Source organism: Lepisosteus oculatus, unplaced genomic scaffold, assembly GCF_040954835.1.
Source record: "Lepisosteus oculatus isolate fLepOcu1 unplaced genomic scaffold, fLepOcu1.hap2 HAP2_SCAFFOLD_76, whole genome shotgun sequence".
In the NCBI taxonomy this organism is placed as follows: Eukaryota; Metazoa; Chordata; class Actinopteri; order Semionotiformes; family Lepisosteidae; genus Lepisosteus; species Lepisosteus oculatus.
The window spans coordinates 431,586-451,546 of record NW_027168320.1 but is presented as its reverse complement, the minus strand read 5'-3'; the positions used below and the strand labels follow the sequence as shown (position 1 = coordinate 451,546).

The window sequence follows — 19,961 nt, the reverse complement described above, 5'->3', positions numbered from 1 at the left end:
ATCAACAGATCCTCATTTTTCTCAGAGTTGAGTAACAAAAAGTTTTCACACATCCAAGTATTTCCTTCCTTAATGCATTTAACTAAACTGATAATAGAAGAGTTGTCGTTTGGTGTAAACAAAATGTTTATTTGAGTGTCATCAGCATATGAATGAAAGTTCATATTATTTTTTCATATTATCCTACCTAGCAGCAGCATGTAGAGAGAGAGAGCAATATTGGTCCCAGCACTGATCTTCTGGTACCCCAAATTGAACTGGTGACATTGATGAAGCAGTACAATTATTAGATATTTGAACATAATGAAAACGATGAGTAAAATGTGAAGTAAACCACTGAAGGACGGTTCCAGATAAGCCAACCTCAAACTCAAGCCTGTGTAACAAAACAGAGAGGTCAACCGTGTCAAAGGCAGCTCTAAGATCTAGAAGCACAAGCACTGTTGCATTCCCCGCATCAGTAGCTAAGAGAATATCATTTACGACTCTTGTTAATGCAGTTTCAGAAACCAGACTGAAATTTCTCAAGTATATTATTTGAATCCAGATACGATTGACGTTGGGCAACAACTATTCTCCCAAGACTTTTAGATTGAAATGGGACCTTTGAGACAGGCCTGTAGTTGTTAAGAACTTGTGGATCCAAATTTGACTTCTTAAGGAGCGGTCTAACAACCGCTACCTTAAATTGATCAGGTACAACGCCTGACGCAAGCGATGCATTCATCATACTAATTATAGGTCCTGCCAGTCCTTCGAGGGAATCTTTGACTAGCTGAGTGGGTATGGGATCTAGCGAACAGGTGGTTGACTTTGTCTTACGTCTGTGTTCATGAGTCCACCATAAGAAGAAATCTGAACAGGAGTGGTGATCATGCGAGGTCACCATGGAGGAAACCACTGCTCTCCCCCCCAAAAAAACCACCACTGCCCCTCTCAAGTTTGCTAAAGACCACATGGATGTTCCTCAGCAACTCCTGGAACAATGTTCTGTGGACAGACGTGACAAAAGTTGAACTTGTTGGTAAATGTGCACAGCGTTATGTTTGGAGATAACAAAACACTGCATACCAACTCCAAAACCTCATCCCACCTGGGAAGCATGGCGGAGGCTGTACGGCTTGCAATCATCGAGGGACCGATGAATTCCAAGATGTATCAGGAAATTCTACAGCAGAATGTCAGGGTGTCTGCCTGTGATCTAAAACTCGAAAGACGCTGGGTCATGCAGCATGACAAAAACAAAGGAGTACATCAACAACAGAGTGGCTGAAACAGAAGAAATTCCGTATTTTGGGATGGCCAAGTAAGAGTCCTGACCCCAATCCCATTGAAGTGCTGTGGCGTGATCTGAAGCAGGCCGTTCAGCGCAAGACATCCCAAAAATATACATGAACTGAAACAGTTTTTCATAGAGGAATAGGCCATAATACCTCCTAACCGCTGCTCAGGTCTGACCAGCCGCTACTGAAAGTGGGGATTGAGGTTTTTGTCATAAAGGAGGTTCCACTAGCTCCTTAATATAAGGGTTCACGTACTTTTTCCATCAATGACCTTGATTGTTTAAACCATTTGGTCAATAAAGAAACAGCAATGTCAAATGTTGGGCGTGTGTTGTTTGTGAAATCAGACTCTCTTTATTAATTATTATGACTTAGATAAAGATAAGATCACATGTTAGGAGCCATTCATGCAGAAATCCACATCATTCCGAAGGGCTGTTTACAAAAGTTTTTCTCCCAACTGTATGTGAGAGAAAAGCAGAGACGCTCACTGAGTAAGGTGGGGTTGCAGCTTTGCAAATCACAAGGACATTTGTACGCTCAAAATGGGACAGGAGCACCCCAGATAGGGCTCGAACCCACAATCCCTGGCTTAGGAGGCCAGTGCCTTATCCATTAGGCCACTGGGACACACTGGGTTGGGTCGATCACGCTGATGAAGAGCCAGTTTTTTTTTTCCTTTGCTTTTTCAAAGGGATCCCCAAAATTAGGAAAGTTAGGCAGCAGAAGGTTTACTGTGACCTGAGAAGGACCGGCATCCAATCACGGTGGTACACACACACACGCTCTCACTCATCTGAGCTACACGGCTACCAAGATGATCTCAGGTGCGCCGAGCTGGTACGGAACATATTGAACTGATCGACGGCGAATTGTCTCTCAGACAGGCTTTTCACCTCTGAGCTCCCTGACTGACAGTAATCAGCTAGGTAGTGAAACAGTCAGCTGCTTCTAAGCCTTAAACAGCTGCATCTCGGCGCTTCCACAGAGAGATGATTTGAAAGCCAAACATCGCCCACTGGGAACACCTTACTATCACTAGTTTAAGAGACTCTTAAGGTCTTGCAGAGGTGCCTGTCTAATAGCATGCGCTTTGCAAGCTATAGGTGTTTAGGCTGAGGCAGAATGCCTGTTAACAAAATGTTTTTCTAAAGGGGCCCCGCACTCTTTTCCAAGCAATGGTCACCATCCCCACCGAGTGTCACAATGTAGTCATGTCCTAGGACATCACCTGTTAGTCTCCATTTGTCTGCCACCAACACTTTAGGTTACGGGGTCACAACCGCACCCCGGAGACCAGAGGAGCCGTTGGCGTTCTGGCGGCGCAGATTGGGCTGAAGGTGGGGTGCTTGAATCTCGCTGTTGGAGGCCGTCTGAAACTGACCCAAGCCTTTCCCTTGAATTAAATGTAAATAAGAAATGAACCCCAGATGCACATGGAATCAATCACGTGTTTCCTTTGAGCCGTTTCAGAGACTGCTCCAGAGTTTACCTTGCACAGATGCGCAAAGATTAATGATGGGGGTGCACGCTTCCAGGCGTCTTACAACTGTAGGGACTGATTAGAGACAATTCGTAGCTTGTGCTCATTTCCCTCTATTCCCCGTGTTGCAGTGGTAGGATGACGTAAATTCCTGCTTCGACACGTAACGGGATTATAATCAAGTGCAGGAGCTGAGGGCTTTAGTTTTGTTTCGTTTTCCATGGCGTTCGTAAGCGTGCAAATCAAAGGCAATTCCTGCGTCTAACACGAATGTAAATGCTTTTGAAAGTGCAGTGTGGTGCAGCTTGTAAAATCCTTGTCCACATTTGTGGTTTGTTGATGTTTTTTCTGTCTGCCAAAGTTGCATTTTGACATCCGGACTGGGGGACTTTATCATTTGAACGTGAAGCCAGCCTTAAACCCTCTGAGGCGTGTCTGTCTGCCGGCACGAATCTTGTGAAAGGTATTTTTTTTAACGGAGAGCAACTTTAAAAAGGTTTCCGCAGCCACCTCGCACTCCGTGTTAGATTATAGGAGGAATGCGGCAGCAGCGAGCTCGCTTTTGTCATGGCCGAGTGGTTAAGGCGATGGACTCGAAATGCGTTGGGGACTTCCCGCGCAGGTTCGGAACTTGCCGACTCCTGCGTCTGCCGCACGTCGCCTTGTGCCTGCGCGGCAAAGGCAAAGTGCCGCTTCTCCTTTCCCGGTACTATAAAAACGCTAAATCGCTTGGACCCGCTGCCATGGAAAGCAGTTCTTCAGATTACCATACATTCTGCGTTCGCACCTCTGGTGCTCTACTTATGCCTTTGAAAACCTAATGAATAAAGCTGAAAGAACCGACACGATATGTAGGTGCTGGTAAAGCACGCAGTAAAGAACTGTTAACAGCAAGGGTTTCAGTGGGTTAACTGAGGAGAAGGCGTGATCGCTAATTGTTGACTTTTTATTTGGTGTTAGAAACACTCTTACTGTGCATGACGTGCAACAAATGTAGCCACAGAAATTGCATCACGCTTTCATGTATGCTATTGCAGACACCAACGTTGCCTAGATAGAAAACCGAAATAGCCGTGGGTTTGCTTGCTGGTCTGAAGGATCTGTCTTCGAATCTCTATCATTTGTCAATGGAAGTAAAAGGCGCTGCAATCTCATACGTTCAGAATCAAACCCGCAGCTGTTGTTCGACTTTATTTCTTGACTAATTACAACTGAGTGTCGCATGAGCAGTTACATAAACTTGTCTGGTATATTTGAACACAAATGCCGTTCTTCAATTAAAACTAACAGTACATTGTCAGGGACATTCAGTTCTATACAAACAAGAGACAGACAAGAGAATATTTCTACCGTTCATGTGGACTACGTTTTGACTTACTGATCGGAATAATTGAAAGGTTCGGGCTCATAGCCGATGCAGTGCGTGCTAATTAGAACAACAGCAACGCTGAGCTCTCAGCACCGTACTGAGCCCAGGTGTTTTTCTAAAGCTGTCAGGTGCAGTTCATTTACATGAAGGAAATCTCTTACTGGGTACGATTACAACGCAGTAAGTAGCACAGACTACTTAGGGAGTAGCCCGATGCGTTTAAAAACGACCTGAGCCACGCAGGAGTCGAACCTGCAATCTCCTGATTCGTAGTCAGACGCGTTATCCATTGCGCCACTGGCCCTGGTGTGACACTGCAGGACTGTAACCCAGTGAGATCAGCACTGCAACTAGTAAAATATTACCCCCGGTCCATTCTTTTCCAAAAGTGAGAAACACCTGTTTTCTACATTTTGTCTGTTTTAAAACCATATCTCTTTAAACCAAACCAAGAGTTTGTCTTTTGCACTGATATTCTGATTCATTTCGATTTCAAAGAAAAAAAAACATCTTCCAAAGCATCATAAAATTGTCCATTCTTCCAGACTCTACTTCTCTCTTGTAGTAGTACAGGAGACCTTTCCAGGTGAGCAGATCACAGAGTCCGAAATATGCTTCCTCCATCAAGCAAAGTACCTGAACATGACTCTGTCTTCATAAAAGCGCCCCTGTAATAAAGAAATTAAATCCGAAATCAAGAGGGCAGTTGCCTACTGAAGTTCAAGAAGTCATCAATTTTAACCTAGCAACACATTAAAGGCTGCATCTATACAAGTACGATTCTAGAAATGCTCACCAGATTACGTTTTAAGAAGGAACTGCACCTCAGGTTCCGCCGAGATCTTAACTTGGATGGCAGGATTCAGAGTCCGGAGTGCGGACTGATGGCGCACGGAGGGTCCACATACTGTGGATCCCTCAGTTTTCTTCCACGTGTTTAAACCGAAAACGTGTGACTCCCCTGTCCCCGTGACCTCATTGCTCTGCTCTCGCCTCTGTGCAGCTGAGCCCGACTCATGGTAAAGTGGAAAAAAATATGCCCTCAACGTGGGATTTACTCTGGATCGAGTATAGATGTCACCTTTTTATCGTTGAACAGGATGTATGTGATGTGGCTACTAGGTTCAATTTTGTATCCTTTTAAAAGATTAAGGACTGGGGTGAGCGAGATTTACCACCCTTTCAGCTAAGAACCCGACGTGAGCACCGTTTAAGCTGCATAGACTCGGTCGTTTAACTCTTCTCCATTAGCAGGGTTAAGGTTAAAGAAAAAAAACATTGCTGACTTCTTTTTTTTTGCCAGCCGCTAGCGCTGATTAGCAATGTTTGTATTTCATGTTTTGCAAGTTTCATCCATTTTAAGAAAAACAAGTCGCGTTAAAGACAGGAAATGAATACTTGCATTTAATTAAGTCTAGCCGTAGGCGGTTGTCTGTAAGGACCAGTTCTGTTCAAGAAGACAGAACAAAGAAGGCACCACTGGGATTCGGACCCAGCATCTCTTGTTTAAGAGACAAGCGCTTTAACCAACTAAGCCACGGCGCTCTGGGAGTGTTGTCCTTTTGCAGCCACTTGGACACACCACTCAGACACATCTGCATTCGGTGTGTGCTCCGCCTGCTCGCTGAGCAAGTTGCCACCTTTACATACAATAGCAACATCGACACCAAGAGAAAGGATGACAAATGGCTTTTATCTGGAACTTTTCATGTCCAAGGAGCTCAATGTGCTTTCTGTGTACAACAGGGCCACTGAACTCCACACTGGCCACTGAACCACAGCAGTGGCTTGCTGGCTTGACATCTCCCAAGGAAAATGTTGAAATCGCATGTGGAACAGGAAAAGGACCCTCGAGTACGAGGGAAAAAAAATGAAAAAGATCATCTGGAGCGCGCCAACTCATGTCTGGACAGCCCAGTTTCATCGACGAGGTGGCCGAGTGGTTAAGGCGATGGACTGCTAATCCATTGTACTCTGCATGCATGGGTTCGAATCCTATCCTCGTCGTTCTCTACGTCTGACACGTGTGCCCGTTCGACGTTGGCCCTCCTTTTGTTTGCTCCAGTACTAGAGCCTTACATTTTCTAGCGGTGGCTGAACATGGTATAGAAGGCTAACGTCGGTATCGAACAGTGGCAGTAACAGTATTTACGTGCCGCTGCTGCCAAGGGAGAAAGCGATTTTTGACAGTCTCTCGAGAGACTGCGCTAGGTGTTTAGGGATAGACTTTGTCAGTTCCCCCTGGGATGATGGCCTCTCAAATAGTTTGTGATTCCTCTAGACGTTTATACAGTAGAAGCCTGCTTCGTGGCTTAAATCCAAGCTAAGGAAACGAGTTAGAGGTCTGATGCAGAACTGCGTATTCAATGAAGGGGAATACTACAGTACATTGCACTGTATGTGTGAGGAAAGCTGCCCCCTTCTGTTCCTTGTCGACCGAACAGAGGACTGTAAAGGATACCGCCAAGAAACTTTAGGATGATGGTTGGAATCCAGCTCCAAAGAAGCCCCTTTGGGTGTTATGTCATCAAAAAGTAAGAACAGAGAATCTCCCTTTGATCAAAAGCGCAACAGAACTGTTTTCCGTGGAGCAGGTTTCAGACCTGTAGACCTGTTTTATTTGTAGGGCAGGGCGCATTCCCAAACGCGAATCTCCTGTTTTAGAAATGCTTTGGGCGGCGTGAAGTGAAAATAAGAAGTGGGCTCCAGATGCACATGGAAGCAATCAAGTGTTTCATCCGAGCTGTTTCAAAGACTGCTCAACAGCTTTCCTTTCACAGAGGCCCAACGATTAATGATGGGGGTGCACCCTTCAATGTGCCTTACGACTCTAGGGAGTGATTGAGACGATTCGTAGCGTGTGTTCATTTCCCTCTATTCCCCGTGTTGCAGTGGTAGGATGACGTAAATTCCTGCTTCGACACGTAACGGCATTATAATCAAGTGCAGGAGCTGAGGGCTTTTGTTTTGTTTCGTTTTCCATGGCGTTCGTAAGCGCGCAAAACAAAGACAATTCCTGCGTCTAACACGAATGTAAATGCTTTTGAAAGTGCAGTGTGGTGCAGCTTGTAAAATCCTTGTCCACATTTGTGGTTTGTTGATGTTTTTTCTGTCTGCCAAAGTTGCATTTTGACATCCGGACGGGGAGACTTTATCATTTGAACGTGAAGCCAGCCTTAAACCCTCTGAGGCGTGTCTGTCTGCCGGCATGTATCTTGTGAAAGGTTTTTTTTTTAACAGAGAGCGACTTTAAAAAGGTTTCCGCAGCCACCTCGCACTCCGTGTTAGATTATAGGAGGAATGCGGCAGCGGCGAGCTCGCTGTAGTCGTGGCCGAGTAGTTAAGGCGATGGATTTGAAATCCATTGGGGACTCCCCCCTCATGTTCGAATCCTACCGACTATGGCGTCTGCCGCACGTCGCCTTGTGCCTGTGCGGCAAAGGCGAAGTGCCGCTTCTCCTTTCCTGGTACTATAAAAATGCTACATCGCTTGGTCCTGTTTCCATGGAAAGCAGTTCTTCAGGTAATTCTACTCTCTTACCAAAGCTGTTAGGTTCCTTTCCGTGGTGAGAGGGGTTGTCATGCAACGCTGCCACATAGTGCCGACAGACAAGTGTGTTGCAGGAGAAGAGAAAAGTGTTTGAAGATTTAAGAGTGTCTTAGGTGGAGCCAAAATCAAGTGTCACAAATGCAAGTGGGAAGATTTCCAATGTTTAATATGGTCAAAATAAGCGGAAGTTATCTGCCGGTCCGGCACAGTCTGCCATGCTTTTGTCATATACTGTAAAGTGGTGTCGAACTGGGTGTCGAACTGGAGCCTCACCATTTGCATATGTGTGTGCGTTGTTAGTTGTTCTGACGATTGATTTTCTAAAAGCCCCAACGAACAACCTCGTGTTTATTGCTACAATTAATAATTATCTCAGTAAACCCATCAAACCTCTACATTTAATGGCGTCCCTGGGCGGGCGAGTTTAGAATGAAATGAGAATCAATCGCACAGAATAACTGATGTTATACAGATATACATCGAGTGTCACATTAAATGACAAAAATGAAGAGAGTTAAAGTAGCTGGAGAGGTTTTCTTACAACTTTTGAGCTGACACAGTTTTGGAAAATGTTTCCTTCACGCTGCACTGTACAACATAGGCAGCCAAGAGTCTCCAAAACAAAACAGAATTGACAGATAGGAGAAAATTCCCACTCGTCCTGAAGTTCCCAAAATCCAGCACTGAGCATAAACAAAGTGTCTAAGTAGCGTGGGAATGCTAACCCTAACCCTAGCTGGAGTTTGAGCAATCCAGCACTGAGCATAAAAAGATGAGTCAAAGTAACATCTAATCGGATTTGTTTCCTTAGAGCTGGTTCAGAGTTTGCTCAAGAGTTTACCTTTCACAGATGGGCAAAGCAGAAAGTTGGGGGTGCACGCTTCAAGGCGCCTTACAGCTGTAGGGAGTGATTCGAGACAATTCGTGGCGTGTGCTCGTTCCCATATACCGTACGCCCGGGGTGCAGTGCTAGGATGACGTACAATACCGCTTGGGCACGTAACGGCGATATATGCAAGTGCGGGACGTGAGGGTTTTCGTTTGTTCGTTTTGTTTTGCTCTGCTTTGCTTTGTTTCGTGGTCAAGAGGCGTAAGGTAAGTCGTAATCCAGGGAGAACACTGGTGGCAAACAGTCCGAGGTGAGAGGCGAGGTCCAAAGTCAAAAAGGCAGAAGGGGAGTCCAATATCCAGAATAAACGAGGTAATGGAAAAAACGCCAGGTAGAGCTCTCAAGGAATAGACTCAATACCGAGCAGCGGGAAGCAGGTAAAGATGGTAAAAATAGCACTGCGTACCGCACGGTGGAGTGTGTGCAGGTGGGTTAACTCGTGCGGCAGCGTTTGTTAATAATCACCCACTGCTGGTGCTGATTAGATCGCTTAAGAGTTGGTCTTAACTGCCTGGCGGTCATGACAAGCTCCTCTTTAAGCTGTGGTTTAGTTTTGCAATCATGTGTTTCTAGAGCAGTTATTTATGGGGGTGGGTGGGTCTTTCACAGAGGCTCAGGACAAATCCCCCGCATGAAAGTCTACTGTGTGCGTTCAGACAGTCACAGGTCAAGAGCCAGGCAGGAGGACAATGGACAGAAGAGCCAACGAGCTAAAAATAAAAGAACGAATATGAAAAAGCCACCATCTTTTTCTTTTTGACATTTTCCGACATTCATGCAAGCCAAGACAAAGTTGCTCGTAGCTACTTGTGGATTCAAATACTCTATCGAGTGCTTTGATGAGTTTTTGCAATTTGATTTGTCATCCTGTCAGCCTGTTTCTGTTTTTTTTTTCAATCTAGTGATGGAAAGTAAGAGGGAAATGATGGAGCAATCAATAACCGCTCCGGAAAAATGGCAGAAAGAAATGGCCCGTCACTTAGGACATTTGTGAAGCAGAGGAGTGACATCACCACAAAGGCGACTTATTCTGCTGATCGTTTTGGTGAATAATGATTGAGGTGCGTTAAGAGAAAGGTAGCTGCGTCAGCATGCTTAGGCTGCAAAGGATAAAGCAAAGGTTTACTCCATGCTGAAAAGAGAAAAAAATTAGCACAACGTTTCGGCTGTGGAGCCTTCTGCGCCATCTTCTTTAGCGATGGTGATGATGTTTACATTGGAAAAACTGAGACACGCATACCAGAGAAGCTCGAACCACCAACCTTTCAGTTAACAGCCAAATGCACTAACCGATTGCTCCACAGAGACTGACAGCCTTTTGTGCTCCCTACATTTGCAGGTTTATGGTCAAAGAAAACAGTCGTTTGCGCTTCTTGTAGCCAGCAATATTTTTTCACTGACAACCAAGAAATTGATTTCATCTTTCACAAAATGTATGGATTTCTTCAAAAACAAGTTATTCCAGAAAGGAAATGAATTCTTGCATTAAACTGAACCAAGCTGTACATGTTTGTCTGAAATGATACATTTGGCACAACAAGACACGGAGAGAGGCACAGCTGGTATTCAGACCCAGGATCGCCTGCTTACTAGGCAGGCACTTTAACCCACTAGGGAGCACCGCACTTTTACAGACACTTGGACATATCTGCGCTCGGTGTGCACTTAACATAATCTCTGAGCCCGTTGCCTCTTTCCCATTTAATAGCAGAACTGACGCCAAGAGAAATGATGAGAAATGGCATTTATCTGGCACTTCTCATGTCCAAGGAGCTCAATGCCCTTGACACCTCCCCAAGGCGACAGAGCTGTGCATTCTTTGGCGACAACATTTTTTCTTTTGTTTTATTTCTATACTTATTGATAGAAGAAAAACGATATGTCATGTACTGTAAGGGAAATGTCTCTTTTCATGGGGAAAGCTAGCACCAGCAAATGTTGTGTTTAGAAGAAGTGATTTAACATGACACGTGACCTAACATACCAGAGCAAAAGCTCACCCAGCAAGCCCTGCTTTACTTCTACAGGAGAGAAGTAGAGTCTGCAAGATGTTCAGCTGGGTAGCTATGTCAGCATGCCTCGGCTGCAAAGGAACAAGTAATAGGTTTATTGCATGCTGAAAAGAGAAGAAAGGAACCACAACGTTTCGGCCATGAGGTCTTCTCACACCTGAAGAAGCCTCACACCTGTAAAAGGTTCCATGGTTTTCTTTCTTCTCTTTTCAACATGGAATACACCTATTGTCTGCAAGATGTGACAATTTCACGGTGTTTTGGAAGAAAACCTTTTTTCTTTGAATTCAAAATCAATCGGAATTTCAGCACGACACATCAACACTTTTTCTGTTTTAAGGAGATGATATTTTAAACCTGATAAAAATAGTAGGAAACACAAGTTTCTTGCTGTGAAAATTTAGATGGGGAAGTGTACTACTGGTAGCAGTGTAGAGCTCTCTGTGGTGGAGTGCAAGCGCATGTTCTATGGGCCAGTGGCGTAATGGATAATGCGTCTGATTTCGGATCAGAAGATTGTAGGGTCGAGTCCTGCCTGGCTCGTGAGGCTTTTAAACCTCTCAGGTTCCTCGGTAACAGGTTGCCGTCATGTATATGAACTATAGAAAAGCATTTGCTACAACCCGTAAATTAGCACGCAAGTGTGGGCTAGTTAACACAGAACTGTATGGAGATCATCTCCAGCTCCGAGCTCAATTGAAATCAGCTGAATTTGTGCTCAGTAGGGTTGGGAGGACTCAGCATTGCTATTGTTCTAATTGGCATGAACTGCAGGGGATCTGAATCAGAACATGTCAGTTAGTTCGATCATTGCGTCAATATGTAGGCCACGTTAATATAGAATTATTACTTTGTCTGTCTCGTCTTTGTATATAGCTGAATGTCCCTGACAATTTCATGTTAGTTTTTAAGAACGACATTGGTGCTAATATATACATATATAGCATATAAGGAACACGTAAAAGTTGAGTCCATGCTGAAAAGATAAGAAAACCGCCACAAGGTTTCATCTTGGAATAAATCTTTACTTGTTGTTTTGCAGCCTACCCATTCTGACCTAACTCCTCCCTTGAAATTCCCTAACAGATAAGGGTACGTAACGGCTCATGCGATGCTCAGTTGCAATTTGTCCCAAAACAAACAAGAACAGCAGCTGAGGGTTTGAGTTTGAACATGCACTGTATTAAAGCAGCTTTTATTTCCATTGATAAATGCTAGATATTCCTACAGAGATTCTCCAGGTGAGTAAGCGATTCCTGTTTCTGTTTCTATTTCTGTTTCATATATATATACAGTATATATATATGTTACATGTGTCTCTGCAATAGTATAAATGTGTTATACACTATCAGGGGCTGCTTTTTTGTGCACCTCATCTACAACAAGGGGTTTTTTTTCATTTATGTTTGTGGACCTTCACCATTTGAGGAAGTGAGTTAGATAAGAAAGTTACAGGTATGGTGAGCAATGACTGACAAAGGCACGTACTGCGTATTCCTTACAGAAGTGTAAGCAATTTGTTCTAAAAAACACCGACTAAAGTCCAACATCGTTAGCAATCTTATTACTTAAACAGAATTAACATCAATAAACTGTAAGGTGCTGGTACATGCGAGTAGATTTGATCTTCTATTAAACAAAAATGCAATTACAGCTCTAAAAAGGTCAACCTAGACTTCTGTAACAGATCTGTTCAGGTCATCGCTGTTCCTCTGACCTTGTGAGTCTTTGGAATTTTAAAAGTGTATTTTGCTTGCCTTTCATGTGGTCTGTGTACAAGTCACTGTGGCGTATGCGGTCCTACACAGCCTTGCTATAGACGTGACGAGCCTCCGCTATGTTGCAATGGAGAACAGGTTCAGTACGGAGCTGCCGAGAAAATTCAGCTGGAAAGCTCGTTGCAGAAAAGCATCGGTATCTGTGTCCAGCGGCAAAGCGTCCTTCGTGGGTGCTGAAGAATCGATTTCACAGGCTGCGGGTCCAGGCGATTTAGAGTGTTAAAGGTCCCAGCGAAAACGAAACGGCACTGGTCCTTTTACACGCACACACGCAACCAAATGCAAAGGACACCGTAGTCGGCAGGATTTGAACCTGCGCGGGGAGACCCCAACTGATTTCAAGTCCGTCACCTTAACCACTCGGCCACGACTACAGCGAGCGCCGCGGCCGCTGCCTTCTTGCTACAATCGAACAGGGAGTGCGAGGCGGCGGCGGAGGCAACTTTTTTCAAGTTCGCTCTCCGTTTAAGAAACCTTTTACGCCATACGTGCAAGCACACACACACACCTCAGAGGACTTAAGGGTGGCTTCAAGTTGGAATGATAAAGTCTCCCCGTTCGGACATGAAAACAGAACGTTCTTAGACAGAAAGCAATCAACAACGGAGACATGTGGACGACGATTTCAGTCACTGCACTTTGAATAGCATTTTTAGTCCAGTTACAGGAGATGCACCAATGGCCCTTGACCTACGCTCTTACCAATGCCTTGAACATTCAAACAAAACAGCCCTCAAGTCCTGCGGTTTAATATAACGCTGTTACGTGTCGAGGCAGTATTTGACTCTGTCCTACCGTTGAGACACGGGGCGTATATGGAAACGAACACATGCTACGTCTCTAATCGGTCCCTACAGTTGGAAGGCTCCTTGAAGCGTGCACCCCCATCATTCATCTTTGCGCATCTGTGAAAGGTAGACTCTTGAGCAATGTTTGAGCCAGCTCTAAGGCAACTAGTGCTATTGGACAGACACCTCTGGAAGATCCTAAGAGTCTCTTAACACCACTTCCAGCAGCAAGCTTAATTGTTCGCTGGAGGTCTCCCACCCAGGTACTGACCAGGCAAAGAATCACCAGTACATTGAATGTGGAAGTTAATCCTGAAATCCAATTACATATCTCAAGGTAAGACAAATCCATAAGAACATGTCTTAGTATTACTTCATTTACATTAGTATGGCACTGAGATGGTGCTCTTCTTTAAGCTGTGGTTTACAGATGCAGCCATTCAAAACAAGCGGGCGATACCGCAATATTTTGCGGTGCGCTTTACTCAGTCTACCACGACTTACCGTAAATTCTCCTTTAGTACCGCAATTAAAATAATAGTATCCGGAATTTCCACAAGGTGGAGCTAATAAAGCTCATCCTCTCATGTTTGAGCTGTCGCCATCAAAGTCTTTACCGAAGATATTACTAATAGTATTAATAATGAATGACCTTGGACAAGCTGTAAACTCAAAGTATTGCCCTGGTCCACATTCTTTTTTTCATCGACCATCTTTGTAAAAGTAACACCACAGCATTTCGCAATCACGCATTTGTTTCCAATCATGCAAAGCACAGTAATTTTTGAAAATCTCCTATTCACCATGCCTTTCACCTGCTCATAAAAGAGATCAGTTTAGGAACATAAACACAGTACTGTATGCAAACTGTACTGTATACAGATGCAGCCATTCAAAACGGGTGGGGTATTTCGCGGCATACCCCGGTCGGTGTGTCGTGGTATCACGCGGTATCACGCGGTTAATCGCGTCATTTGACGTCATGCTGGAAACTATCCGGCGTCACCTTGTAAAACCGCCAGGGGGAGCTTAACCTCTCATGTACAGCATTTGAGCTTTTAATTTTGAACTGTGTATTACAGCATGTTAATCATTAGTCATTAAAATGTTGGTATATTTTATGAAAGCAAGATTGCTCAGTTGGACAGAAGTACACAACCTACCTTTATCAGAAATATTTATGCATCAAAGCCTTTACCGAAGATATTACTAATAGTATTAATAATGAATGACTTTGGACAAGCTGTATACTCAAAGTATAATTTCTTTAGCACATTTGTACAAGCACTTGGAATCTGTCCAAGCCATACTTTGTCAGGCATTTTGTTTTAGTTCAACGGGCATAAAAACTCCCTTGCTTTTAACAGGGCGTTTCATAATTTTTAACTACGAAAATGATTTAAAATGCAACACTTATCATTCAACTAGAGCTCAAAATATCACAAGGATCCTCAAGAGCACAGCAAAGACTATTTTAAAAGATACTTGTATGAGATACATGAGAATCCAGGCTTTTTTATCAACGCTTTCTTTTCCGTATACCAGATTTTATGGAACCACTTCAGAAGGGTGTCAGCCAGTCAGATTCCAGGAATCGGTACTTTAAAGGAAAAATACACACCGGTATTCCATTTCTCCCTAACGATTTTAAGCATCGAAGTATTTAACTAGCATGTGAAATAGCGTGTGAAAAAGTGGTAGTTTTAAGCTTTTCTGCTAATATAATATGGAATCGCGTATCTAAAGAATTTAATAACGATATGATTATATTCGTGTACTGCGACAGGGCTGTGTAGGGCTGTTTCGCCTCTACCTTCATGCGACTTCCCTTGTAGCCTACTGGTCTACGTGCGCGATTACCAACTCACAGGTTGTGTGTTCAAATCCAGCTGGTGCTGGACTCTTCTTTTAACAAACATTTCTTCGAAAAAATAGAATAGCAATATTATGGACAATCAATTGACTTTTATATTTCAAAATATCACAACATGATCGATTCTAAGTCATTTTTGATAACAATGAATAGTCACCTTCTTCCCTTCTGACAACGGTCACTGCTTCTGCTTCCTGCTTCTATTGTGTGTGTGTGTGTAATAGAGTAAATTTTTATAGAGAAATGGAGGCTGGACAGTATGCGTTACAATATAAACATTTATATTGATTTAAATCGTGTTTTGATTTAAATCGTAAACGCGTGTTTAATTATATGTGTTTTTTTAATCATAATCAGGCTAATGCAACATAAATTGATACAGTATCTTTGTCTTCTAAGTATTGTTGTAACAGAAGAAATAAGGTTCTTGATCCCGAGATGAAGTAAAACAGATGAGTTTATTGCATGCAAGGAACAATAAAGCCGAAGTCTTGTTTCCCACAAGAAACAACAAAACCGAAGTATTGTTCCCCGTACTGTTACAAACTTTTGGGTTATATAGTGTTTTCTTCTCCGTTTCTGACGTCACTCGGTCTGATGGTAAAGAGGGGGGTTCATGGTATTTGGCCAGTTTACGATGTTCTGGACAAATGGTCAGTTTAACATTACACCCAGGGGGGTTCCTAGCTTGCATCTGCAATCCTTATCAGTTAACCCCCCTTTCCTGCCATAAACCCCAGCTTGTGGCTTGAAAGTCTAAACCCCCTACAGAAAGGATTAAATTCAAACCCCCGTCTTCACATCTTTCTTCATTCCCCCCTTATAAAATATGGCATACGTCAGTGTAGCCTATTTTTATACATACAATGTCAGGGCAGATCTTTCCTTTCTTGGCGAACAGGTATGTATTGCCATGACATTGTACGTTCCACAGTTATAGCAAGATGTGATACATGTTTTTGTGCACGTGATGATTACAATTATACATATAAACAATACTATTCCTACAAATAAACACTGTAAAAAGGTTCCACCCCAGGCCCCAAACACAGACTTTACCCAAGACCCAATTCCCTAATTTTCAGTATAATAGTCCTGATATTTCTGTCCCTCATTGTAAATGTGTTGGGCCAGATCTGAGATGTGCTCAGAATTATCAGGGATATATGTGCAGCATTCAGTGCCAATTACTGCACAAGTTCCTCCTTGGGCCGCCAGTACATAATCTAAAGCTAGTCGGTTCTGCATGGCCACTGTTCTGAGGGCTACCATCTCATCATTAACAGCCTTCAGACTAGATGAGATAGAATTTGCTAATTCTTCTAAAGTCGAGGCCATTTGAATTAACTCTCGACTCAGAAAGTTCATGCCGGCTTGTGGAAATATTATACCTAAATAATATTTCCAATCAGCCAATTTTCTTTGTGGTCTGTGGTTAGGTCCGAAGGGGCTGTGGGTTTGAACACGGATATGAGGAACCACATATCCTAAATAACATGAGCCAGACCACTGGGCTGGCAACCATGGGTAGGCTCGTTTTCCACAACTGAAATATGTTCCGTTTGGCGCTCCCCATGCCTCTGAAAATAAGAAGCTTATACCAAATTGTGGGGTGTGCCGATCCCATCCTGGAATTTGGAAGGTAGAGGTGGATATATTTGCAGCGATGGTAAGGTTGCAACGACTCCATCCAACCAAGTGCAGACCATTAGTGTGCTGAAAACATATGTTTCCCTCACGTTCCTTATTTAGAGTCAGGTATGGTGGTGTATGGCTTCTGTTATATTTAGGAGCGTAAGAGCCTGTGAAACTCGTGGGCTCTAAGCCTCGCTCCTGTAGATATTGTAATGTTGTGCAGGTTAAAGTCGTGTTATGGCAACCCCCATAGTTTGTCATATAAAATCTCCTAAATTATCCCTCCAAATGATCATGCCTATGACTTCCTCGAGACGCCAAGGAATGGCCCCCATAGGAAGTCCTTCCTGTACATATTTGGGTAATGCGGCACACACCCAGCAGGCACTTTGGTTGGTTTTCTTAGCTGTCAGATAGGAGACGCCTAAAAAGGAATTAATTCCATGTTCTCCTTTGTGGGAGAGATGATCATTAATCCCTGCGGAACATAGTCCTACAGCAACAATTATCGTTATTGACAGAAATGATTTCATTCTGAGTCTGTAAATGGGGATGAGGCTCGTCGGCAGTGTGACGCGTGGATCCAGCGATCTTTTCCTTCCACTCGAACCGCAGACTCAGTTGTCAACAGGATCTGGTAGGGTCCGTCCCACCTGGGCTGGAGAACCTGTGAAGGAAATTTCCTGATCCACACCCACTCTCCTGGGATGAGGTCGTGCCCTCCTTCAGGTGGTGGTCCCCACGCCTCCAGGACCTGCTCGCGGGCTCCTTGGGTGGCCTCTGTCAGCAACTTGCAATACTGTAACAGAGAATCAGTTAGTATACTCAAGCCTACTCTGTCATGTCCTGGAGAGTCACTCAGTCTCATGGGACACCCCGTGATCACCTCAAACGGGCTCAGCCCCACTATTCGATTTGTCCCAGCCCGGATGCTGCACAGTACGGCGGGCAATGCATCCACCCAGGGGATCCCTCCCAGGTGGTACTTTGTCAATTTAGCTTTCAAAGTCCGGTTCACCCGTTCCACCATGCCGGAGGACTGCGGGTGATGAGGGCAATGCAGGTCCCATTTGATCCCTAGTAGGTCTGCCACCACCTGACACACTTTTCCAGTAAAATGTGTGCCCTGGTCTGAGTCTATGCGACACGGGAGTCCCCATCGGGGAATTACTTCTGTCACGAGATATTTGGCAGTTGTCTGCGCAGTCTCTCGTTTGACAGGGACAGCCTCCACCCATCTAGAAAACTGGTCCACCATCACTAGGAGACCTGTTTTCCCTTTACAGGGTGGCAGTGAACAATAGTCTATTTGCCAGTGTCTAAAGGGCCCCTCGGGTGCAGGACGTCGAAGATTAGGAGCCCGAACCGGCGGTGCTCCAGAGGCTTTTTGGCACTCGCCACAGCGTTGTACCACATCAGCTGCGAAGGGTTTCACGCCTGTGGTACAACGCCTGTGCCCACCCAGCTCTGAGCAAAGTGTCGAGTCATTTGGCTAACACCTGGGTGCCCTGTGGAGTGTATTTGCTGTGCCAGGTAGGGCATTAGTTGCTTGGGACAGGCGGGTCTGCCTGTACGCTGGCACCTCCAGGTCCCATCCTTCTGCAGCCCCACATTGCGTTCCATCCAGGTCCATTTCTCAATCCTTAGGGCCTGGGCCTGGAGCTCGCTGAGCTGTTCCGTCCGGAGTGCCTGTATGTTCACTGTGCAAACTGAAATAATCTGAAGAGGTTTTTCTATAGCCCACTCCTCCCATTGCCCCAGGGCAGCTTGATGTGCTGTCCAGTCTGCCAGCTTATTGCCCCTGGCCTCGGGAGTGTCCTCTCTGCTGTGGCCCTTACATTTGACTACAGCTACCTGCTTTGGGAGTTGGAGAGCCGCAAGCAGCTCAGACACCAGATCTGCATTCTTTACCGGAGTGCCAGCAGAGGTTAAAAAATCCCTATTACTCCATAACCTTCCAAAGTCATGGCATACTCCAAATGCGTATCGTGAGTCTGTGTATATTATGGTGGTCTTGCCTTTTGCTAATTTACAGGCTTCCACCAAAGCTTTCAGTTCAGCTCACTGTGCTGACGTGGGTACCTCAAATCTTCCCCCACATTGGATATCATGTTCTGTAGTCACAGCCCAACCCGCTTTCCTCTCCCCACTAGAATTTGTGAATTAAGTTCCATCAGTGAAGAGGATGAGGTCTTCATTCCTTAGTGGTTGCTCGGCTATTTTGATGCCCTCATCTTCTCCCATTGCCCAAACATCACAGCTGTGTTCTAACATGTAGGCTTCTGATGGGTCAGGTAACAATGTGGCTGGATTTAGAGCTCCTTCACGTTCAATGGTAATATTTGGAGCCTCTAACAAGACCTGCCACTTGCTCCATCGTATCGCATTAACCTGACTGACCCGATTCAGGGACATGAGGGTGTGTACCGCATGTGGGCATCGAACAATCAGTTGTTGATCTAGTACTATGTTATTGACTGCCTGTACTGCTAGACAGACGGCCTGAACGGCTCGTAGACATGGACCCCAGCCCCTGGCTACCTCGTCCAAGGATCCAGAGTAATACCCTACCGGGCGGTACCTACCCCCATGTTCCTGTGTTAGTACAGCTGTCCAAAATCCATTCTTTTCACTTACGTAGAGGTAGAATGGTTGATCTGTCTGAGGAAACCCCAATGCAGGAGCCTGTAACAGAGCTTGTTTTAAATCATTAAAAGCATGTTCAGCTTCAGGACTCCAAGCAATAGGATCAAGGGACCTCCCTCCCCCCTTTAATAGGTCTGTAAGTGGTTTGGCCCTTTCAGAAAAAGCATCAACCCAATTTCTATTGAAATTGCACAGACCCAGAAATGATCGGAGCTCTCTCACCGTATTGGGACTAGGGTGTGTTCGGATTGCCTAGGCCCGATCTTCTGTCAATTCCCTTTTTCCCTGACTAATCTTTTGTCCCAAGTAAATTACGGTGTCTAGGCATAACTGTGCTTTGCTATAACTAGCCTTGTGTCCTTTTTTAACCAGTTGGTTGAGAATAATTTGGAGGTCCTTCTTGTGGGTTTCCTCGTCAGGAGACGCGATTAAAATATCATCCACATATTGGATAACGACGGAGGACACTTGAGGCAGCTCCCGGAGATGCCTCCGAAGTGCCATGTGATACACGGTGGGGCTGTTATGAAACCCCTGTGGTAACCTGGTCCAAGTATATTGTTCTCCATCTACAACAAAAGCGAACCAATCTTGTAACTCTGGGTGTAGAGGAACAGACCAGAACCCATTAGCCATGTCAATTACTGAAAACACC

The 19,961-nt window shown here is 44.6% G+C and overlaps 3 non-coding genes across 3 annotated transcripts; all 3 read right to left on the bottom strand.

The window, feature by feature from the left end:
- Positions 1–1,840: 1,840 nt before the first annotated feature.
- Positions 1,841–1,913, bottom strand: trnar-ccu (transfer RNA arginine (anticodon CCU)). The gene has a single exon. It is a non-coding gene; the product is annotated as a tRNA-Arg (tRNA).
- Positions 1,914–4,366: 2,453 nt separating this feature from the next.
- On the bottom strand, positions 4,367–4,439 carry trnar-acg (transfer RNA arginine (anticodon ACG)). Its single transcript has one exon. It is a non-coding gene; the product is annotated as a tRNA-Arg (tRNA).
- Positions 4,440–12,656: 8,217 nt separating this feature from the next.
- trnas-uga (transfer RNA serine (anticodon UGA)) lies at positions 12,657–12,738 on the bottom strand. The gene has a single exon. It is a non-coding gene; the product is annotated as a tRNA-Ser (tRNA).
- Positions 12,739–19,961: the final 7,223 nt, after the last annotated feature.